The sequence below is a fragment of the Tachyglossus aculeatus genome, chromosome 18 (genome assembly GCF_015852505.1).
Source record: "Tachyglossus aculeatus isolate mTacAcu1 chromosome 18, mTacAcu1.pri, whole genome shotgun sequence".
Lineage (NCBI taxonomy): Eukaryota > Metazoa > Chordata > Mammalia > Monotremata > Tachyglossidae > Tachyglossus > Tachyglossus aculeatus.
In genome coordinates this window covers 17,426,502-17,448,431 of record NC_052083.1, presented here as the reverse complement: position 1 = coordinate 17,448,431, position 21,930 = coordinate 17,426,502, and the positions used below count along the sequence as shown (strand labels likewise).

Here is a 21,930-nt window from a genome sequence, read left to right as displayed (position 1 = left end):
CTCTCTTCTCTGCTTTGGAACTCCAGCTCACGAGACAGAGAAATGCTTCCTGCAGGCAAGAATGAACAATCTCTCCCAATTACAGAGCCATGTGTGGGCTACGAGCAATTTTCCTAACATAAAAGGAAAAAGGGAATTTGCTATCCCTATATTAACAAGCTAAAACAAGCCAACCTGCAGATGGAAGGGATCAAAGTGTCTATCTGAGTCACCTCAAAATTAATCCCCTCCAGGAATGTTTTTCTCCCACTGTTGTTGTATGTGTGTGCGCAATGCACCTACGTCTTTCGTACAAATGATATTCCCCAGAAAAAAACACACCCTAATCCTTCAATAGGGGAAAAAAAACTTTGAATACTTTAGTGTTCTGACTGAATCCACAGTCCCAAACACTACACACCCTCAAACATATCAGCTGTGAGTTAGAGAACTATTTTAAACGGGCCTTGTTCTACTGACACCTTAAGCGTGTATAAATTGGATGTGGGTGTGGTGTGACAAACAACTTATATACATCCTTATAGTCTACTGCTTCCTCCTATCTGTTATTTTAGTGCCTGAAAATCTAGTTGACTAGATTGTCAACAGTCTCTCAGGGTCGCACCTGGAGAGTTTCCAGTCCTCTACCAGTCTCGGCTACAAGAGGGAGAGTCAAGCAGAGGTATACCCAGTCCATTCCTAGCGTGGCCAGTGGCTTGCGAGTGGAAGGCAATCTGCTACAAGTCAAAACTCACCCATGCTGGGCAGCAGCAGCACAGGAGAGAGTCGAGGGAAGAGGCTCGAGTTTACTGTGCGGAAGGAGGCAACGGTAAACTACATCTGTATTTTTACCAAGAAAATTCTACTGATACATTACCAGAACGATTGCAGATAGACAACGGGACGTTCTGGGAGAGATGTGTCCGTGGTGTCGCTCCGGGTCGGAAACGACTCGATAGGCTGTTGACTAAGACTGAGGGCAGGGATCATGCCTACTAATTCTACTGTATTCTCCCAAGATCACAGTACACCGGCAAGCACACAGTCAATGTTCAGTCAATCACAGGTATTTATTGAGTGCTTACCGTGTGCAGAGCACTATACCAAGCATTTGGGAAAGTACACAACAACAGAGTTGGTAGACAGGATCGCAGGTCGCAAGGAGCTTACAGTGTATTGGGGGAGACAGACGTTAAAATAAATTATGGATAGGGGAAATTAAAGTAGCATATAAAGATATGTACAAAAATGCTATGAGGATGGGATGAGTGAGTATTAAATTGATGAAGGAGTACAGCCAAGTGTGTCGTCGACGCACTGACTGATTGCAAAATACTCCTTTTATACTACAAGCCCATGAACATTAGTTTCTGGCCATGTGCATCCCAATCACTGTTTTAAAATATGCTCCTTGCGTTTCCCAATCTTTTCAAATCCTTTGCTCGAGACTCCATACAATCATCTCTCCTGACTGCTACTAACCAGGATGGTCTACCTGTTCATTCATTTAATCGCATTTATTAAGCACTTCCTGTGTGCAGACCACTGTACTAAGCCCTTGGAAAGTCCAAATTGGCAAGAAATAGAGACAATCACTACCCAACAACGGGCTGCAGTTTGTTTCTCTCTAGGTTCACTAATCCACCTTTGAAACGCATGCTCTGCCTTCCCAGGTTGCATGTGCCCCATTTCAGTTCACGGTAAGAATTATAATAATGACGGTATTTTCTTAAGCACTTACTACGTGTCAAGCACCGTTCTAAGCGTTGGGCCAGATACAAGCTAAACTGGTTGGACACACCCCTGTCCCACATGGTGTTCATAGTCTTAATGCCCACTTTACAGATGAGGTAATGGCACAGAGACGTTAACTGACTTGCCCAAGGTTACACAGCAGACAAGTGGTGGAGCTGGGATTAGAACCCAGGTCCTTCTGACTCCCAAGCCCGTGCTCTAACCACTAGACCATACTGCTTCAGTTCCTTCAACAACTGCTTGTTTTTCCTGCTGTCATGTGCTCTCTTGAAAGTTTCCTCTTAGGAAGCTGGGCTGTGATGAATATGGCTTTGAGGGCGGAAGACTGTGGCAGGAGCTTTCCTATCTTGTAATTGAGGTTGAGTACCAGAGGTCATCACCCTTCTCAGGTTCAGGTCTCAGAGACAAACAGAGAGAGAAGTATACACAGAGAAGCAGTGTGGCCTAATGGGCAGAGCACAGGCCTGGAAGTCAAAACGACCTGGATTCTAACGCGGCTCTGCCGCTTGTCTGCTGTGTGACCTTGGGCATGTTATTCAACTTCTCTGTGCTTCAGTGAAAAATGGGAATTAAGACTGTGAGCCCTATGTGGGACAGGGATTGTGTCCAGCTCTATTACCTTGTATCTACCCCAGTGCTTAGAACAGTGCCTGGCACATAATAAGCACTTAAATACCATTATTATTATTATATAGAATAACTGGTATTTGTTAAACCCTTACCAGCACCATAGCTTTGCTGCTTAATGTCCTGTTAACCTCATCCTCTGCCTAGCAATCTCCCAAATTGCTAGCCTGCTGGATTTGGTTTTCTACTGCTTGGTTTATCCCTGCATTACCAGTATTGCCAACGAGGTAGAAGATTTCTCGGTCAACATCACGGTGTCTGTGGCCAACAAACATCTTTGGTTGAGTGGAAGGGTGCATGGTACCCCTGAGGTACACTGGCATACCACCTGAGATTTCTTCAGGCTTCTTCTAGACTGTGAGCCCACTACTGGGTAGGGACTGTCTCTATATGTTGCCAACTTGTACTTCCCAAGCGCTTAGTACAGTGCTCTGCACACAGTAAGCGCTCAATAAATACGATTGATTGATTGATTGATTACTGTGATTCATGGCACGGTATGTTAGACATTAAAGAGGTGGTCCCTGTCGTCAAGGAGTACAAATTCTAAGAGAAAAAAATTCATGTTTAGAGCTATTTGGCTCAAGTCTAGCTGGAAATGGTAGGACCTACAGGGGCTATATCAAAGCCCAAAAATAAGCTATTGGCTTTTTCCTGACCTTTTAGTAACAGAAATCACTCCATCATTACTTGCAAAATGACACCCATATTATATTTGACTTGCAAAATGCCTGCTTTGGACAGTCTGCCTGAAACCAAATAAAATGCTCAATAAGAAATTTACGGCACACCATTTGCAGCTCTTGGGCACGTCCCATAACTGGTGAAATCGGAATGTTCCCTGTTTCCCCCAAATGTTCCATGTTGTCGAAATCCATTTGAACCAGAGTTCACAAAGCAAATGAAATGCCATTAATTCTGTTGCTCATCATATTTTTCACTTTCACCTTCTCTCCTCTAAATTTTTCAGTTTTCCTACATTTCCAGCTTTATATTCCCAGTTCACCCGGATCTGCTTTCCATTCCTGTTTTTCCCATGGTTACCTTTCCTCCTTCTGTAGACTCTACAAACACAATAAAGCAGCCAGGAAGTGTCTGTGCCCTGAGGCCACAACGTGCCACTGGAGATGGACACAATGAATAACGTCTTGGGTCAAGATGACCTTTAACTTCTGAAGTGAACAGTTTGGATCTCCGTCAACTGGTTGGGTAAAAATGCTCATGTAAACATCCTGGAGAAAAAAAATCCTTTCCATGCTAAATAAAAATAACTCAATTGCTTCCAGCCCAACCATATTTAATTTGTCAGAAGCATTTAGTTGAAGTCCGTAACGATGAGTGTCAAGGATAAGAATGCTTTCATGAGCTTCCAAAGCTTCCAGTGAGAGGCTCTGCAATTACCACAGCGTTTTCAGGGAATAAGATTACTGGAACTTTCCCAAGCACTTAGGACAGTGCTCGGCATACAGTAAATATTCAATAAATATCACTGATTGTCGTACACAAATTAGAGGATTAACATCATACTGTTGTGTATTTCTTTATAATCGATTAATTCAAGAGCTCAAAATTCATTTATTACACTGTCAAGCCTCTAAGAAAGCGCTTAGTATGGTGCTCTGCACACAGTAAGCGCTCAATAAATGCAATTGAATGAACAGGAACCATGTCTAATTCTCACCTGTGTAGTCTTTCCCAGTGCTTAGTACGAGGCTCTGCTTATGTTGTGTGATCTTTCCAATATCCTGGATCGTTATTTGGCAGGCATTACTGTGTGTAGGGTGGGTCAACTGAACCCAGAGAGCCCAGAAGGACTTTTAATCGGTCAAACAGTATTAAACGCAAAAATAGAAAGGAATCGACACCCTGGTTCCTCCCTTACTCACAAGATTTGGGAAACAAAGAAATAAACTGCTCAGATTATTCCATGATTACATTCAGTCTGAGAAGAAGCAGTATAATTTGAAATATGTTAGAAAAGTATGACAGTTGGCAAACGGACGGACCACTATTTGGCAGGAGATTCTATTTAAGGTTGCTGGAGCAAAATTGCCAGATTGCCAAAAGGCTAACGATTTAGGTACCTTGACTGATAATTTTGTGGCCAGGGCACCCACCATCTGCAACTTATACCTCAGATCAAGAGAAGGAGGAGAAGCTCCCTAGAAACAGAATCTCCAGCGAGGTATTCAGTGGACTGGACCAAAAATGTCATTCATGGAAAAACTGCTAATGGGTCTCCTGAGGAAAATAACAATTAATAATAATAATAATAATAATAATGACATTTATTAAGCATTTACTGTGTGCAAAGCATTGTTCTAAGCGCTGGGGAGGTTACAAGGTGATCAGGTTGTCCCAAATGGGGCTCAGTCTTCATCCCCATTTTACAGATGAGGGAAATGAGGACCAGAGAAATTAAGTGACTTGACCAACGTCACACAGCTGACAAGTGGCGGAGCCAGGATTTGAACCCATGACCTCTGACTCCAAAGCCCAGGCTCTTTCCACTGAGCCACACTGCTTCTCTAAACTCAGAGAACTCAGCAGACGTTTAGAGGGGTTTGGTTCCAACACTGGAATGATAACACAGGCTGCTTCCATCACTTCCGGAGAGCACAAAAACACTTAGCGGAGTGAATAATCCCCAAAGAAAATAAGTGTTCAATTTTGTATTTGGCAATCCGTTCGAGGCTTTTGTGTTTGTTTTGGTTTTGAGGGGGACAACTTCTGGGGAGAAAAGTCTGAAGGAGCCAGACTTAGAGTAAACAAATCTTACCTTAATCGAGTGAAGAAGGCTGATTCAGAATATATTTGGAGCCAAATAAACACATATAAAAGCAAACTACTGCTCCTTGGGGTCTTTGCTTCTAGATCGAGGATTCAACGATCACCGAGCAAAGCCAGTATATCTTTTTGGGGCATGGAAATTGGGCCTGATACTTTTTTCAGCCCACCAAAAATTAAAAATAACAAATTAATGATCCTTTAATCTGTAAGCTTGTTGTGGGCAGGGAATATGTCTACCAACTCTGTTGTACTATACTTTCCTAAGTGCTTAGTACAGCGGTCTCCACACAGCAAGCACTCAATAAATGACGTTGATTGATTGATTGGTTTAACTTTGTAAAACAATCATCGAGATGACTAAAGAAAATAGTACTCTGCACAGTAAGCGCTCAGTAAACACGACTGAATGAATGACGCCAGGGAAACCATCAGTTTCCCAAGGAACACACAGGCAATTCCTGCCTATGTTGCTTCCTAATAGTGGCTGCTTAAACCACGACTAGGGACCGTCTGTATATGTTGCCAACTTGTACTTCCTAAATGCTTAGTACAGTGCTCTGCACACAGTAAGCGCTCAGTAAATACAATTGAATGAATTGAATGAAACAATGTGGGAGAGAGACAGTGTCTCACCTGATTATACTGTCCCTAACCCAGCGGTTAGCACAGTGCTTCGCCCATGGTCAGTCCTAAATAAATACCATTATAATTCCAGCCACTAAAGGGAAAGCCCATTATACAAGGTCTCATTTGAAGGAAGGTCCCAGGTTGGACTTTTCATTCACCCTCGGATGCACGGAGCAGCAACAAAAACAGGAATCTGTTCTAGACTGACAACTGTATACACTAGGAAAAGAATGGTGAGTTTAATGTTAAGACAGGCCAACTTGGAAATTCTCAGAGCCTTGACCATCTTCCAACGTGTACTGGCTTTAGGCAGGTGATCATGGGGCTATCTGGGGTTTTCTCACAGATGTGAATGGACAGAGTGGCCTAAGTATTATCTGTGGCGCATTCACGCTTCCTAATGAATAAATCTCTTCAGCTTTCTAGAATGGAGAGGACTCAAACTAGTAGTGTCCTAAAGTCCGAGACTAGGGTGGTGGGCGGAGAAGAGACCCAGCCCAACCACAGTCTCTCCCCAAAGTTGGCAGAGATAGCGGGTGGTCAACAAGAAAGCATTTTCCCATTACCTCGGGACTTCACAGTTTGCCATTTGTGAGGGGTGGGGGGGAGAAGCTGCAGCTGCAGTACAGCTGAAGCAATTCTTGACTCATCTGTGCAGCTGAAAGAGACACATCTCTTTTTAATATAAAAAAGCAGCACTGTTTCCGGATGAAACATAAGACTGGGTGTCGGGACCCGACGCTTCTATTCCAGGAGACTGACTCACATGGGCCCCTCAAGCTGCATGCGCCCAAGCTTCCTCCTTTTTAAAGTGGGAATGCTGTCGGGGAGAAGGGGGCAAATGCATTCCTCGGATTTAATGGGATGTTTTCAGATGGTGAATTAAAAAGTTCAGCAGTGCAGAACTTGGGAGGCTTGAATATTGGAAGGAATTCTGTTGTAGGGATCCTGGCACCTCACCTTATCTCCTAATCACCCAATCAATGGTATTTATTCCTTCATTCAATAGTATTTATTGAGCACTTACTGTGTGCAGAGCGCAGTACTTGGAGAGTACAGTACAGTAATAAACAGACATATTCCTAACCCACAATAAGCTTACAATCTAGAGGAGACAGAAATTAATATCAGCAAATAAATCAGAGTTAGGTACATAAGTGCCATGGGGCTGGGAGGGGGGAAGAACAAAGGGAGTACGTGAGAGTGATGCAGAAGGGCTTGGGAGAAGAGGAAAGGGGGTAGCTTAGTCAGGGAAGGCCTGTTGGAGGAGATATGCCTTCAGTAAGGCTTTGAATCAATCAATCGTATTTATTGAGCGCTTATTGTGTGCAGAGCACTGTACTAAGCGCTTGAAGGTCGGGGAGAGTAATTGTCCATTAGATTTGAGGAGAGTGGGCATTCCAGGCCAGAGGCAGGACACGGGCGAGGGGTCGACAGCGAGATAGACAAGACCGAGGCGCAGTGAGAAGGTTATTATATTTATTGAGCACATGTGCGTAGAGTACTAACTATACTTACTGGAGTAAGTAATACTTACTGTATTGGGGCAACACAGTTCAACAGAGTCGGTAGATGTGATCCCTGCCAACAGGGAGCTTACCATCTACAGAGAAAGCCACAACCATTAGCCCAGTGACCTGAAAAGACGTGAAGATCAGTTGCTCAGATGCTTTTTTCCATCTAGCTCTGAAACCTAGTTTTGCTCTCCACTCATCTATCATCACTTTCTTCCTTCTGTCAAATTTTACCACAGTCATTTATTTTTCATGTTACTCTTAGACGACCGTAAAGTAGGCAGGAAAACAAAATGCCTGATTTTAAATGCTGAACTCACTTAGAAACCAAACTGTAGCTCATCAAAGCTGAAGTTCCCGTGGGTGGTCTGTTGTGTACAGAGGTGAAGACGAATGCTTGGAGGAAAAGCAATCAAAAGACCAGTTATGCCAGAACAAACTTTAAGATGATATACAAAACTATCATCAAATAACTCACAGCTGCAACATATTTTGACGGCAATATGAATAGTTGTAGTTATGTTTTAGTCTATAAACTTCCTTCTAGATTGTAAAATGCTTGTGGGCAGGGATTATCTATTCCAACGCTTTTGGACTGTACTCTCCCAGGGTGCTTCATGCAGTGTTCTGACCTGAGAAAGTAGTCAATAAATATTACTGATTGATGTGCTCATCAGCGTGGCTCAGTGGAAAGAGCACGGGTTTTGGAGTCAGAGGTCATGGGTTCAAATCCCGCTCGGCCAATTGTCAGCTGTGTGACTTTGGGAAAGTCACAACTTCTCTGAACCTCAGTTCCCTTATCTGGAAAATGGCTGTGAGCCCCACATGGGACAACCTGATCATCTTGTATCCCCCCCAGCGCTTAGAACAGTGCTTTGCACATAGTAAGCGCTTAACAAATACCATCGTCATTATTACTATTATTATGCAAATTCTACTGATTATTTTCCCAAGAGCTTCTCCTGTCTGGGATCCTTTCAAAGGTACCTGACAGCATAACCAGAAGCCACTAAGATAAACCTGTTTTCAATTTTTCTTCAAGATCTTATCCACAGAGCAAACCCGGACTAAAATATAGATATAGATCAACGATATGGATATTTTTGTTTTCAATTATTGCTGTGAAAATATCATACAGGAAGCAGCGTGGCCTAGTGGATGGAGCACGGTCCCGGGAATCTGAAGGACGTGGGTTCTAATCCCGGCTCCGCCACTTGCCTGCTGTGGGACCCTGGGCAAGTCACTTCACTTCTCTGGGCCTCGGTTACCTCATTTGTAAAATGGGGAGTAAGACTCTCATCCCCAAGTGGGATATGGATGTGTACAACCTTACTAGCTGGTATCTTCCCCTGCCCTTAGTAGTGATTGGCACACAGAGAAGCAGTGTGGGTCCGTGGAAAGAGCCCGGGCTTTGGAGTCAGAGGAAATGGGTTCAAATTCCAGCTCCGCCAATTGTCAGCTGTGTGACTTTGGGCAAGTCACTTAGCTTCCCTGTGCCTCAGTTACCTCATCTGTAAAACGGGGATTAAGACTGTGAGCCTCCCGTGGGACAACCTGATCACCTTGTAACCTCCCCAGTGCCTTAGAACAGTGCTTTGCACATAGTAAGCAGTTAATAAATACCATCATCATCATCATCATAGTAAGCGCTTACCAACTACAATTTAAAAAAAGCTTCGAATTCTTTGACAGGAAGTAGACCAGTACCGAGCAAGTAACATCATTATTTTCCCCATCTGTTTTGAAACTCTGGAGCTCCGGGATCACAGAATCCTTCAAACTGCAATTTGTCCTGCTACGACCTTCTGAAATGGACCAGACAGTAGTTGGGGCAGAGGCCTCATCGCTCTGGGGCATTTCTCAGCCAGCTAAACCCCGACTGTGAGCTCACTGTGGGCAGGGATTGTCACTCTTTATCGCTGAACTGTACTTTCCCGAGCGCCTAGTACAGTGCTCTGCACGCAGTATAAGCACTCAATAAATACAACTGAATGAATGCATAAATGAGTGACAGGCAGAAATTGGATGAGTAGCACCTCTGGAACAACCACAAGTATGTTGAGGTTGTGATGGCTGGTTGGCCCTGCTGGAGGGGTGAGATCCACAGCTTTTCATGGTATTTTGATGCCCCAATTACCAAATGCCTCCCCCCACCACCACCTCCCACCTTCACTTGGAGGAGTTTAAGAGTTTCTGAAAGGCCAGACACTGCATTTGAATTGCTATCCTGATTTCTTTCCCCAGTGCTCTGCACACAGTAAACACTACAATTGTTCTCCCTAACTGCCGCCAGGCAATGCATGCAGATGGGCCTGGGGGACTGGGCAAGAACGTGGATGGCTCAAGGCAAACCATCACAACTACTTTAAAAACAATTCAAGTGCAAGTCCTGATAGTAAAAGCACATACCTTTCCCCACTTCACCACTGTTGCTCACTGCAACTGGGGAAGGGACGGAAAAAATGTACTGTTGTATTGTTAAGGACAAGGGGTGCGAACGTGTTAAGGAGTATCAATAGTACACTTAGTAATAATAATAAAAATTGTGGTATTTGTTAAGTGCTTACTATGTGCTAGACACTGTACTAAGCGCTGAGGTGGATACAAGCAGATCAGGTTGGACACAGTCCCTGTCCCACGCGGGGCTCACTGGATACAATCCCCCTGTCAGCAGTGTCCCCTTTGAACTATTATAATAGCAATAACAATAATAATAATAATGTGTGGCTTTTATAAGGGCTTGCTATATCTCCAGCAATATGCTAAGCACTGGGGTACATCACACAATGCAATCAGAAGAGATAAAACCCTATCCCACATGAGGAGCTCACAATTAAAGAGGTAGGGAGATCAAGTAGTCAATCCCCATTTTACAGATGAGGAAACCAAGGCACAAGGAAGTTAAGTGACTTGTCATGAGATCACACAGCAGGGAATTGGAAAAGCTACAATTAAAACCCAGGTCGACTGATACCCATCCTGAGCTCATTCCACTAGGCCATGATACTCATTCAAATAATAGGAATTAGCTGATTTTATTCCACAAAAATAAGTCTAAGAACATAATGCTAAATAATTCTAAGCATACACTGTATTTTGACGTAATTTACAATAGCTGTGAAGTCAAATGAAAACAGGGTTAGGGATAACTGTCTAATTTTTCACCCAGTAGCTTACCCAAAGAAGGTAGACTTCTTGACTTCTTGGTGGCAATAATAATAATAATAATAATAATAATAATAATAGTTTTGCTTTGTGCTTACTCTGTGTCAAAGAACTGTTCTAAGTGCTGGGGTAGATACAAACTAATCAGGTTAGACACAGTCCCTGTCCCACCTGGGGTTCAGTCTTAATCTCCATTTCCCAGATGAGGGAAGTGAGGCACAGAGAAGTTAAGTGACTTTCCCAAGGTCATACAGCAGACAAGTGGCAGAGACGGGATTAGAACCCAGGTCTTCCTGACTCCCGGGTCTGTCCTGGATCCCATTAGGCCATGCTGCTTCTTGGTAGGGCTGCCAGACAGAAAGGAAATAACAGTTTTACAAGAATTTGAATTAGGCTGGTGGTCATTCCATAAGAACCTAAGATCAGAAGAACCAATGGTTCAGCCACTCTGATTCAGGCCAGCCTTGCGCTACAGCCATGCCATGACAGGAAAACCAAAGGATAAAGCAGCTATCAATGTTTGATACTTTGGCCCACAGAGTATGGAGTAACAACCTCTTCATAGAAAAATAATCGCATGTTTCCTGTGTTCATCTGTTTTCTGATTTTGTAAACTTTGATCATATTCCCTCTTGGTTTCCTCTCTTTCCAAACTAAAAACTCCTAATCTTCTCCATTAAGCTTGGATGAAAGCTTCTCCAGTTATCTACTCAGCTGGATTGTATTTTTTTTGTATTTTCTTCTTAAAATAAAGGAACCAGACCTGCATCACGGTATTCCAGGGCTGCAGTACCATAAGCTTTACACTATAGAAAAACTATGCCCTCAACTTTTTTTCTACCCCTTCCTGATAATGCAGCCTAGTGGAAAGAGCACGAGGCTGGAAGTCAGAGGACCTGGCTTCTAATCCTGGCTCCACCACTTGTCTGTTGTATGACCTTGAGCAAGCCACTTAATTTTTCTGTGCCTTAGTTACCTCATCTGTAAAATGTGGGTGAAGACTGTGAATTTTATCCTATCCCTCCTTGATTACTATCTCTACCTCCTTGCTGACCTCCCAGCCTCCTGTATCTCCCGAATCCAGTCCATACTTCATTCTGCCACCCACATCATTTTTCTCCAAAAATGTTCAGTGTCCATGTTTCCCACTCCACCCCTGCACCAAACAGAAACTGCTCACCATTGGCTTTACAGCACTCAATCACCTCGTTATTCTCCTACTACAACCCAGCCCCAATACTTCACTCCTCTAATGCCAACCTACTCACTGTACACCTATCTCACCGCCAACCTCTCGCCAACATCCTGCCTCTGGCCTGGAACACACTGCCTCTCTATATCCGACAAACAATTACTCTCCCCAACTACACAGCCTTATTGAAGGCACATCTCCAGCAGGCCTTCCCTAACTAAGTCTTCTTTTCCTTTTCTTCCTCTCCCTTCTGGGTTACCCTGACTTGTTCCCTTTATTCATTCCCCCACCCAGACCCACAGTACTCATGTACACACCCGTAACTTATTTATTTATATTAATGTCTGTCTCCCCCTCTAGACTGTAAGTTAATTGTGGGAAGGAAATATGCCTGTTATATTGTTATGCTGTACTCTCCCAAGCGCCCAGTGCAGTGCTCTGCTCAATAAATACGACTGATTGATTGACTGACTGCAGGACAGGGATTGTGTCCAATCTGATGATCTTGTATCTGCCCCAGCGCTTAGTACAGTCCCTGGCGCATAGCAGGTGCTTAACAAATACCATTAAAAATACCAACTAAATTATTGGAGATTTCGTGTGTACCCCTTCTTCCTGAATATTAAAATGGAAGGCAGTGCGGCCTAATGGGAATGGGATTGGAAATCAAGACACCAGGTTTGAGTTCCAGTTCTGCCACTCACCTGCTGTGTGAGACCTTGGGCTATTCACTTAACCTCTCTGGACTTCAGCTTCATCATCAGTAAAAATGGGAATGATACGGGTAACCCTGACTTTCCTCTCTATCTCATACCCTTAACCTGGCAATGTCCTCAACTCATCTTTCTCTTACAATCCACATATTCAATCTGTCACCAGATCCTGTTGGTTCCATCGTCACAAGACTGCTAAAATCCACTGCTTCCTCTCCATCCAAACTGCTACTCGCTGATCCAAGCACTTAATCTATCCTGCCTTGATGACTGCATCAGCCTCCTCACCGACCTCCCTGCCTCATATCATTCCTCATTCCAGTCCAGACATTGCTCCCGAGATTATTTTTCTTAAAAAAGTACAGTATCCCCACACCTCAAGGAACTTCCAGTAGTAGCCCATACACTTCCAAATCAAACAGAAACTGCTTGACACCACCTTTAAAGCACTCCATCAGTTTTCCTCCTCCTACCTTACCTCACTGATATCCCACACGCTTCGCTCCTCAAGAACCAGCTCACTCATTGTGCCCTGATTTCATCTATAGTGCCGCTGACCCATTTCCCACATCCTCCCTCTCTTGTGGAACTCCCTCCCCGTCCACATAGGCCAGACTATCACCCTTCCCCACCTTCAAAGCCTTATTAAGGTCACATTTCCTCCAAGAGACCTTTCTCAAATAAGCCATCTTTTCCATGTTTCCCTCTCCTGCATCATCTGTGCATCTGGATGCATACCCTGTGGGCATTTGGTATTCACCCCACCTTCAACACTTATGCACACATTCATAAAATATTTACATTGAAGTCTGGCTCCACCCCAAGACTGTAAGCTCAGTGTAGGCAGGGAACATGTCTACCAGCTCTGTTGTATTATACACTTCCAAGTGCTTAGTACACTGCTCTACACACCTTAAGCACTCAATAAATACTACTGAGTTATCATTCCCAACAGAAATAATATGGACCATAATCACTGGAGTCTATCCACGTGGGAGGGTGAGCCTCTCCTTTAATAATGGAAACGGAAACAGTCTGGTTCGAGAGATGAGAGAAAGGTCAAAGAGTTACCTGGACACCTAGGCAGCAGCTGTCAAGAAGCTTCTGAGGCAGTAGAAGTCACAGGTGGTAATTCAGTCTGAAGGAGAAATTTCCCTCTTGGGAATAATAATTGCAGCATTCGTTAAACACTTGCTATGTGTCAAGCACCATAGTAAGTCCTGGGGTAGAGAAAATAATCTTGTCAGACACAATCATCCCTGCCCTACTTGGGCTCACAGTGTTCGTAAGAGGGAGATCAGATATACAACCCCCATTTTAAAGATGAGAAAACTGAGGCACAGAGAAGTCACTTACCAAAGATTATACAGCAGGGAAGCGACAAGGCTGAGAGTAGTAGAACCCCGGTGCTCTATGTCCCAGCCCACACTGTTTCCACAAGGCCATCCTGCTTCCCTATCCAGCTCAAGCTAACATTTTAAATTCTACCAAGCGCAATTTCGATATACAATATTCATCTCTAAAGCCTATAGTGCAGTGTTAGCAGGCTTACTGACTGCAGAGCACTGTTCTAAGTGCTTAGGAGAGTACAATACAGCAGAGTTGATAAATGAGTCATTTTCAGTGGGGTGATTAAGGCCCATGTGAATCCCCTTTTTTTTCCAACTGCAGTAAAGTCTGGCCTTCAAACAAAGCCAATGATCAATACAGAATCTAGCACCCTGCAAAATGCTATTCATTCATTCAATCATATTTATTGAAAGCTTACTGTGCGCAGAGCACTGTACCAAACGCTTGGGAGAGTATAAAATAACATTATACAGTCACATTCCCTGCCCACAACAAGCTTACACAGTCAAGAGGACTGTGTGGACTGTATGATGGAAAAGCAAACGTATACCATGTTGTACACTCCCAAGGGCCAACTCCCGAAGGATAAGCTTGATTATCTTACATGAATGTGTACTGTTTAAGTGCCCAGCCTTAATAACTAACATCATCATCACCTCCATCAAATATTTGCTGAGCTGGGGATATGCCATAAATTCTCGGACCACTTGTCTGAGAACTTTCTGCTTCAATTTTAGCTTTCGAGAACACGCTAACAGCCCCCGCTCCACCAAAACTGACCCAGCCACCTAACCTGATTTCACAGGACCGAGGAAGGAACTGGACTCGGCAAATCCTTCTAGAAAGTGTTGCCACTGGGAATTTGAGAGGTTTGGAGAGCTGAACTGGATGACAAGAGCAAGCACTGTAGCGGCAGAGCAGGCTGGTTTGAGTTAGTGGTGGGGAAGAAGCAAGGACATCTTTGGGGACTACCAAAGGCCAATCAAAGATCATGGGTGGAGGTGAATTATAGCTACCTTGCTGTTAGGATCATTTGTGTATTTAAGTGCCTGTTTTTATTTCAGAAGAGTGTGTGTGCTTTCAAACCTTGGCTTGGGATGCTCATATTGCCATGAACAAAGACTGAAGGATGCCGCTTGAGAGACACCATCTTTATTTAGGGTGGATTCGTGTATTTTAGAGATCGATAGGCACCATTGGCCTGATTAGCATTGAAAAGCATTTTAGTTCTAGGGAGTAATGATGTGTTCCGCTAAAAAGGAATAAAAGAAATAAACAGACCATGGACAACTGCAGAAGCAATATAAATGTACGGTGACAGCGGGAAAAGACAGAAAAGAGAGTCTGAAGGAAAACTTAGCAACCGGTCCTTCATTCTGGAGATATCTTACCAAGACTTCCAAGAATAGTCCAAGACTTCCAAGACTTCCAGGCACCAAGAATACCTACCTGCCCTATCACCTGGATAGAGGACAAAGAACTGACAAAGGGATGACTCAGGGCTATAAGTCAGAGAATTCATTTGGTAAAACTAGTGTGTGTATTTTATAAAATAAGGAAAATGTCAATATTTGCTCTCTGGTTTTATACGTGGAAGGGAGAAGGGATTGCCAGACTTAAAAAAAAAAAAATCTCCAGCCTATGGCTGACACCGGGAACAAGCTGTACTATCTAAGAAAATAATCAAACAAAACAGAAGGGCAAGCTAAATTTAAACGCATCTAGTTTTTTGAGCAGTTTATTCTCAATGACATCCATGCACTGAATTCAGGAAGTGACTCACTGCAAAGTGGCAGATAATAAAGAACTGTTAATTTTATTAATGATTTTGGGAACGGGATGTAGAATGTTCTCAGAACAAGAGCAATGCATAATCATGGAGTGCAAGGCTACAATATTATTTAGAGGGCCTTCAACATCCCAGTGTCTAATCGCAGAATAACTGCATGAAGTTTATAATTGCAGATATCGAAGTGCACATTATCGGAAAAATAAAATTATTCCAAACCCGTAAGGACTGCAGCCATAAGATGCAAACTATAGATAATCATCATTAAAACAGAAAGACAAAATGAAAATGGAAGTGTTCACAAGTGTTTAAGGTTTTGAATACTGGGTTCTGGAAATAGCTTCAAGCAGATATTTAATATTTAAACAAAACTATTCCACCTTCAGAATGACAGAATATACCCAGCTTTCACAGGTAGACCACCTTTAGCCCAAGGAACCAGGTTAAGATCTCTGCTTGAAGCAGATATTTATTATTTAAACAAAACTATTCCACCTTCAGAATGACAGAAAATACCCAGCTTTCACAGGTAGACCAACTTTAGCCCAAGTAACCACGTTAAGATCTCTGCTTGAAGCAGATATTTTTTATTTAAACAAAACTATTCCACCTTCAGAATGACAGAATATACCCAGCTTTCACAGGTAGACCAACTTTAGCCCAAGTAACCACGTTAAGATCTCTGCTTGAAGCAGATATTTTTTATTTAAACAAAACTATTCCACCTTCAGAATGACAGAATATACCCAGCTTTCACAGGTAGACAAACTTTAGCCCAAGTAACCAGGTTAAGATCTCTGCTTGAAGCAGATATTTATTATTTAAACAAAACTATTCCACCTTCAGAATGACAGAAAATACCCAGCTTTCACAGGTAGACCAACTTTAGCCCAAGTAACCAGGTTAAGATCTCTGCTTGAAGCAGATATTTTTTATTTAAACAAAACTATTCCACCTACACAGTGACAGAATATACCCAGCTTTCACAGGTAGACCAACTTTAGCCCAAGTAACAAGGTTAAGATCTCTGAATGAAAAAAGTGGTTAACATGAGCATACATGGAAGCACTCTGTTGTGAAAATCCAGACAGCTGAGCAGTGCTCATGTACCTTTAATCATGTCATATTATATCATGTGTCCTACCCACAGCCCAAGGCTAAATGCCAACCAGTTAATAACAACGCCGCCGAAAAGGCAATCTTCTCTGTGCAAAGAGATATCATCTGATCTAGCGATAATTTGTACGTGGGAGACGATGTGTTCCGGGGGAACGGTGAATAACGTCCACTCTGTTCAGACCCTGACATGCTATCACAACAAGCCACTTATCATCCTTAATAGGTGCCAGGCACTCTACTAAGTGCTGGGGTAAGATACAGCCTCCACATGGGGCTCACGGTCTTATTCCCCATTTTACAGAGGAGGGGACTGAGGCCCAGAGAAATTAATTGACTTGCCCAAGGTCACAGAGCAGACAAGGGGTGAAAGTGGGATCAGAACCCAGGCTTGTGCTCATCCACTAGACCACATTGCTCTTCCCATGCTGGTCTTTCCCTAAACAGATCCATTACATAACACATTAATAAACATTTCCACTTTTTAAAAGGTTCTGATTCTTCCTAAATAAATCTGAAGACACGATCTGGAAATGCTCACGCAGTAAAGAGGCAGGCTTCTGATTAGTGTTTAATAAATGTGCTTTTTGCTCGACATGACTATTAATCAAACAATCAATCAATATTTATTGAGTTCTTACTGAGAGCATTGTACTAAGCTTTTGGAAGAGTATGAAACAGCAAAGATGGTAGACACATTCCCTGCTCACAGTGTGCTAAAGTCTAGAGGGGGAGAAAGACGTTAAACTAAGGATATTAGGAACAGATGAGATATGGAGCTGAGGGATGGGTGAATAAGGGTACAAATAAATTACTGATACGTACATATGAGCTGTGGGGCTGAGGGTGGGGTAAATATCAAGAACACAGAGGGTAAAGATCCAAGTGCAAAGATGATGCAGAAGGGAGAGGGAGTCAGAGAAAAGAGAGCTCAGTCGGGAAAGGGTGGGAAGAGAGGTAGTTCCAGGCTTGGGAAAGGGGTCGGAGGCAAGATAGACAAGATTGGGGTACGGTGAGCAAGCTGGCAAAGAACCTATATTTTAAAGTTATATAATATACCATGATTTCCTAGAGCATCTGTTCCAAGTCAGGAGAACCATTTTGAGTGAAAGTCAAAAACGAGAATCACCGTCAATTTTAATACAAGCTACAAGTGGCAAATAACGAAGCCCCATAAATCAACCTATTGTATAAATCACATTTTTCTGTGCCACGCGAGTAATAACACAGTAGTCGTAATAACAGTACTTATAGCACTGTTTTTCTGTTGTAATAAGGAAGGCTTTTTAACTTTCTAAGTACCATTTGAAATGAATATCAATCTCATTAACACTTCCAAAATGGAAGGTTTCCTAGTAGGACTGAAATAGATTGTGCCCATGAGAAGGAACTGACCTGCTGATTCTTTTGGAGGTACAAATTATCTCTGCCCTCTGGGCAACTGCAATCCTAAGCCACAAACTTGCACACCCAGTTCTCCTAAAATGCAGGGTACGATTAATGCTTTAATATTTTTGATCGGAATCATTTTTAGAATTTGTGACGGAAAAAATGTCATGCTCATGTTCGGATGTTAGGCTTTGAATAGTTTCATAAAGGTTTTTAAAAAGTGATTGCTTAATATTACAATATATAACACATATAAGAATTTCATTCTGTTATTCCAGAGGTTCTGGAATAGATTCTACTTTGAAATGTGTGGGAAAGAACGTAACTTATTGGGAAAAGCATTGGCTTGGTAGTTAGAGGACCAGGGTTCTAATTCCAATTAACTGCTGCCTTGGGCAAATCACTTAACTTCTCTGTACCTCAGTTTCCTCACCTGTAAAATGGGAATTAAAAGGCTGCTTTCCCGCTTAGACAATGAGTCCCATGTGGGACAGGGACTGTGTCCTACCTGATTATCTTATATGTACCCCAGCTACAGGGGATGGCACACAGTAAGCACTTAACAAACGCCACCAACATTATTATGATTATGAGAATCTATTGAAATGCGTACCCCACGATACAGCCACTCATGATTACAGCCACATCTTCATGGACCATACCTTTCATTCATTCATTCATTCATTCATTCATTCAATCGTATTTATTGAGCACTTACTGTGTGCAGAGCACTGTACTCAGCGCTTGGGAAGTACAAGTTGGCAACATATAGAGACGGTCCCTACCCAACAGCGGGCTCACAGGCTAGAAGGGGGAGACAGACAACAAAACATTAACAAAATAAAATAAATAGAATAGTGAATATGTACAAGTAAAATAGAGTAATAAATCTGTACAAACATATATCCAGGTGTTGTGGGGAGGGGAAGAAGGGGGAGAGGAAGGAGGTATCATGGGGTATGCCTGTACAACACAAGAGTATGAGACTATAAATCTACATAACATATCCTTCTATCGATCTATCCAATCAAACGCTGTTCCCGACGATCTTCCCACTTCCTCTCGCTCCTCAACCTTACCAACCTCCTGTTCCACCCCACCTCGCCCACTTAAACTCATCATCTCCAGTCACTATACAGTCTCCAAAACCGCACCAATTCTGAAATCCCTCTCGACAACTACAATCTTCTCACTTGCCTTTCCTCACACAAACACAACAAAAGCTGTCTTGTCTGCCCAAATATCACTGATTGGTTGTGAAGAGTGCAGAGAGAGCTGAAGAGTGGATGGCATAAGCAGGGAGGTGGGAAAACCAATCAAGAGTGCCTTAAAATGTAATAAACGCCAGTGGGAGAACCAAAAGAATTCACTTCAGGCAGATGAGTGGGTTCTTTCTGATTAGTGACATAAACAGGATTGGGTAGAAATCTGGAGGTGTTTACGGAGAATGGGCTGCTCCAGTGAAAGTGGTCAGAACCGAAGCAAGCGTAGCAGCCTTAATTAGTTTGGAAAACTACCTTCAAGATTGAGCTAATGAGTTAAGCGATAGGCTTCATCTTCAACAAAGTTGCAAAGAATGACATCCATCGATAACACCTACATCAACAAGCAGTTCTGCCAGAAGGCAGAGGTGGAGAACTCACACGGTAGCACTCAGCACGAAAGCCCACAGTCATTTCTTCCGACAACTCATCATCGTCTATCCCAAAAGACGTGCGTTGCCAGGAGAACTTTCCCTAATTCTGTAATAGCGCATCCATCCAAAATGCGTTAATGGAAACACGCACGCTAGAAAAACAGAATCCAGCCTCCCTTCCATCTCTAGGCAAGAATGTTATTTTTACAGTTTATTCTATGTAGGCATCTCCTTCTTCCTAAACCAAGCACCCTTTAAATTAAGCCAGCGAGAGTTTATTGGGAAAAGAGAACTTGTTCTCCATATAGAGAAATGACTCTTCTTGCCAATTCCAGATTGGAGTTCAGTGTTTAACCCACCTCAGCATCCCAACATTCCTCAGCATTCCGTTAGGGCAGGAAACGCAAAAGGACAAATATAGCTCAGAGTTTGGAGGAAACTGAGGTTTTGTACATTTCCCCTCTAGACTGTAAGCTCGTTATGGACAGGGAATGTGTCTGCCAACTGTGTTGTACTGTACTCTGCGAAGTTCTTAGTACAGTGCTCTGCACATAGTAAGCGCTCAATAAATATCATTGATTGATTGATTCACACAAAATAAAGTGATACATCTATAAATACAATCGTTTATTCTGCAGCCATGTCACTTTTAATCCTAAAATCTCATGGTAAGTTTGTAAATGCTACAGACTTAATAAAATATGACAGTGTAATAAAAGTAAAGGGCTCAACTCACCTATCAGTCAATTACTGAGCACTTTCTACGTGCAGAGCACTGTACTAAGTGCTTGGGAGAGTACAATATAACAGAGTTAGTAGATGTGTTCCATGCCCACAACAAGCTTACAGTCTAGAGGGTAAATATTATCTACAGGTAAATAATTCATAATTATCGTTGTTATTACTATTATGAATTTGTATTCACGACAGGCAAGAAGAACCCCTTAAATCGAACCAAAATATTTTGACCGCATTATTTACCTTTAGGTTACATTTTTCCAAAGACATTTTAGATTCCTGAACACTCAAGTTACCAGTTAAGAGTTCATAGATGAAGTCAGCACACTTTAAGTGCACTTAATAGAGTCTCAATATAAACTAGGTTTAGAGCTTAATGCTTTTCAGGTAGAGACTGGAAATGGAGGAAACTCTGGATAATTACATTCATAGATCATAGGTTCTGGCATGTGTTTCACAGACTGAACCATTTATCCAAATTAAAACCACTCTCCAGAAACAAAATCAGATCCTTTTAATTGAAAATAAAACCGAGTAACCCTGCAGGCATTTTTTATGAAAGACATTCTTCCTCCTTTCTCATTCTATTAATCATTCCACTCTCCGTGATCCGTCAAAATGGCCTGGTTCCCCCCTCCCACCTCCTCCTTTTTCCCCCAGCCCCGGCTATCGCCCTGGGAGCTCCAATCCACTCTGCGCTCCCAAGAAACCAGACTCAGCACAGGGAAGATCAACATCCAAATAGGAGGTGGGGGAAAATTAGAAAACTGACCACCGTGCCCCCTGAATGACGGGGTCTCCAAGTGTCTGATCTAATAATGACAATAATCCTCTGGAGTGCAGGCTCACTGTGGGCAGGGAATGTGCCTGTTTATTGTTATACTGTACTCTCTCAAGGGCTTAGTACAGTGCTCTGCACACAGTAAGTGCTCAAGAAACACGACTGAATGAATGAGTAGCCGTCGTATTTGTTAGACGCTTATTCCATGCCGTTCCACATGATCTCCCTCTTTGTGAGGCTGAGGAAGAAATACATTCCTAGATGGAATACACCGTCTCTTCTCCTGCAGCCCCTCAAGCCAACGGTATGAACAATGTACACAGTCTAAAGAACTAACTACAAAGACACTGAGAAAACCTTAATAGCATCTTTTCTGCCCCCGCCTTCCCCGTTTTCTTTGTTGCAGGTTTAGCCTTCAGATCTTTCGAGCAGAGGTGGGCTGGAAACAGGCTGCATCAACACACCTGTCTGGTAGATTATCACTAAAAATCAATCTGTCACCCGCAGCCTCCAGCAACTCATTACCACGATCCTCTTATCACATGGGTCTGCAACCTGCGGGGAAATCAGATAGCACAGAAAAAGAATGGGGAACCAGTGGTCCCCAAGAAGGAAGAGCCCGCTAATTTCAGATCAGCCACAGATCACTCCAACAGGCACCTCAGGCTATGGAAATTCAGACTTAGTACATTAAGCCCAGAAAAGTAATCTCTACCCACTGGCTGGAGGTAAAGAATCCGGAATCATGACAACGACGGTTATGACCGAA

The 21,930-nt window shown here is 42.8% G+C and overlaps 1 long non-coding RNA gene and 1 other non-coding gene across 4 annotated transcripts in view; one reads left to right on the top strand and one right to left on the bottom strand.

The window, feature by feature from the left end:
- Nucleotides 1-21,930, bottom strand: part of LOC119940109 — a 143,720-nt gene that overhangs the window by 102,985 nt on the left and 18,805 nt on the right. Inside the window, exon 1 of one of the 3 annotated variants that reach the window (XR_005454879.1) lies at nt 13,434-13,578. The exons of the other annotated variants lie outside the window; for them this stretch is intronic. This is a non-coding gene — a long non-coding RNA (uncharacterized LOC119940109). Of the gene's footprint in view, nt 1-13,433; nt 13,579-21,930 lie in introns of those variants that run through there. 3 annotated transcript variants of the gene reach the window in all.
- On the top strand, nt 587-724 carry LOC119940447. Its single transcript, XR_005454924.1, has one exon. It is a non-coding gene; the product is annotated as a small nucleolar RNA SNORA7 (small nucleolar RNA).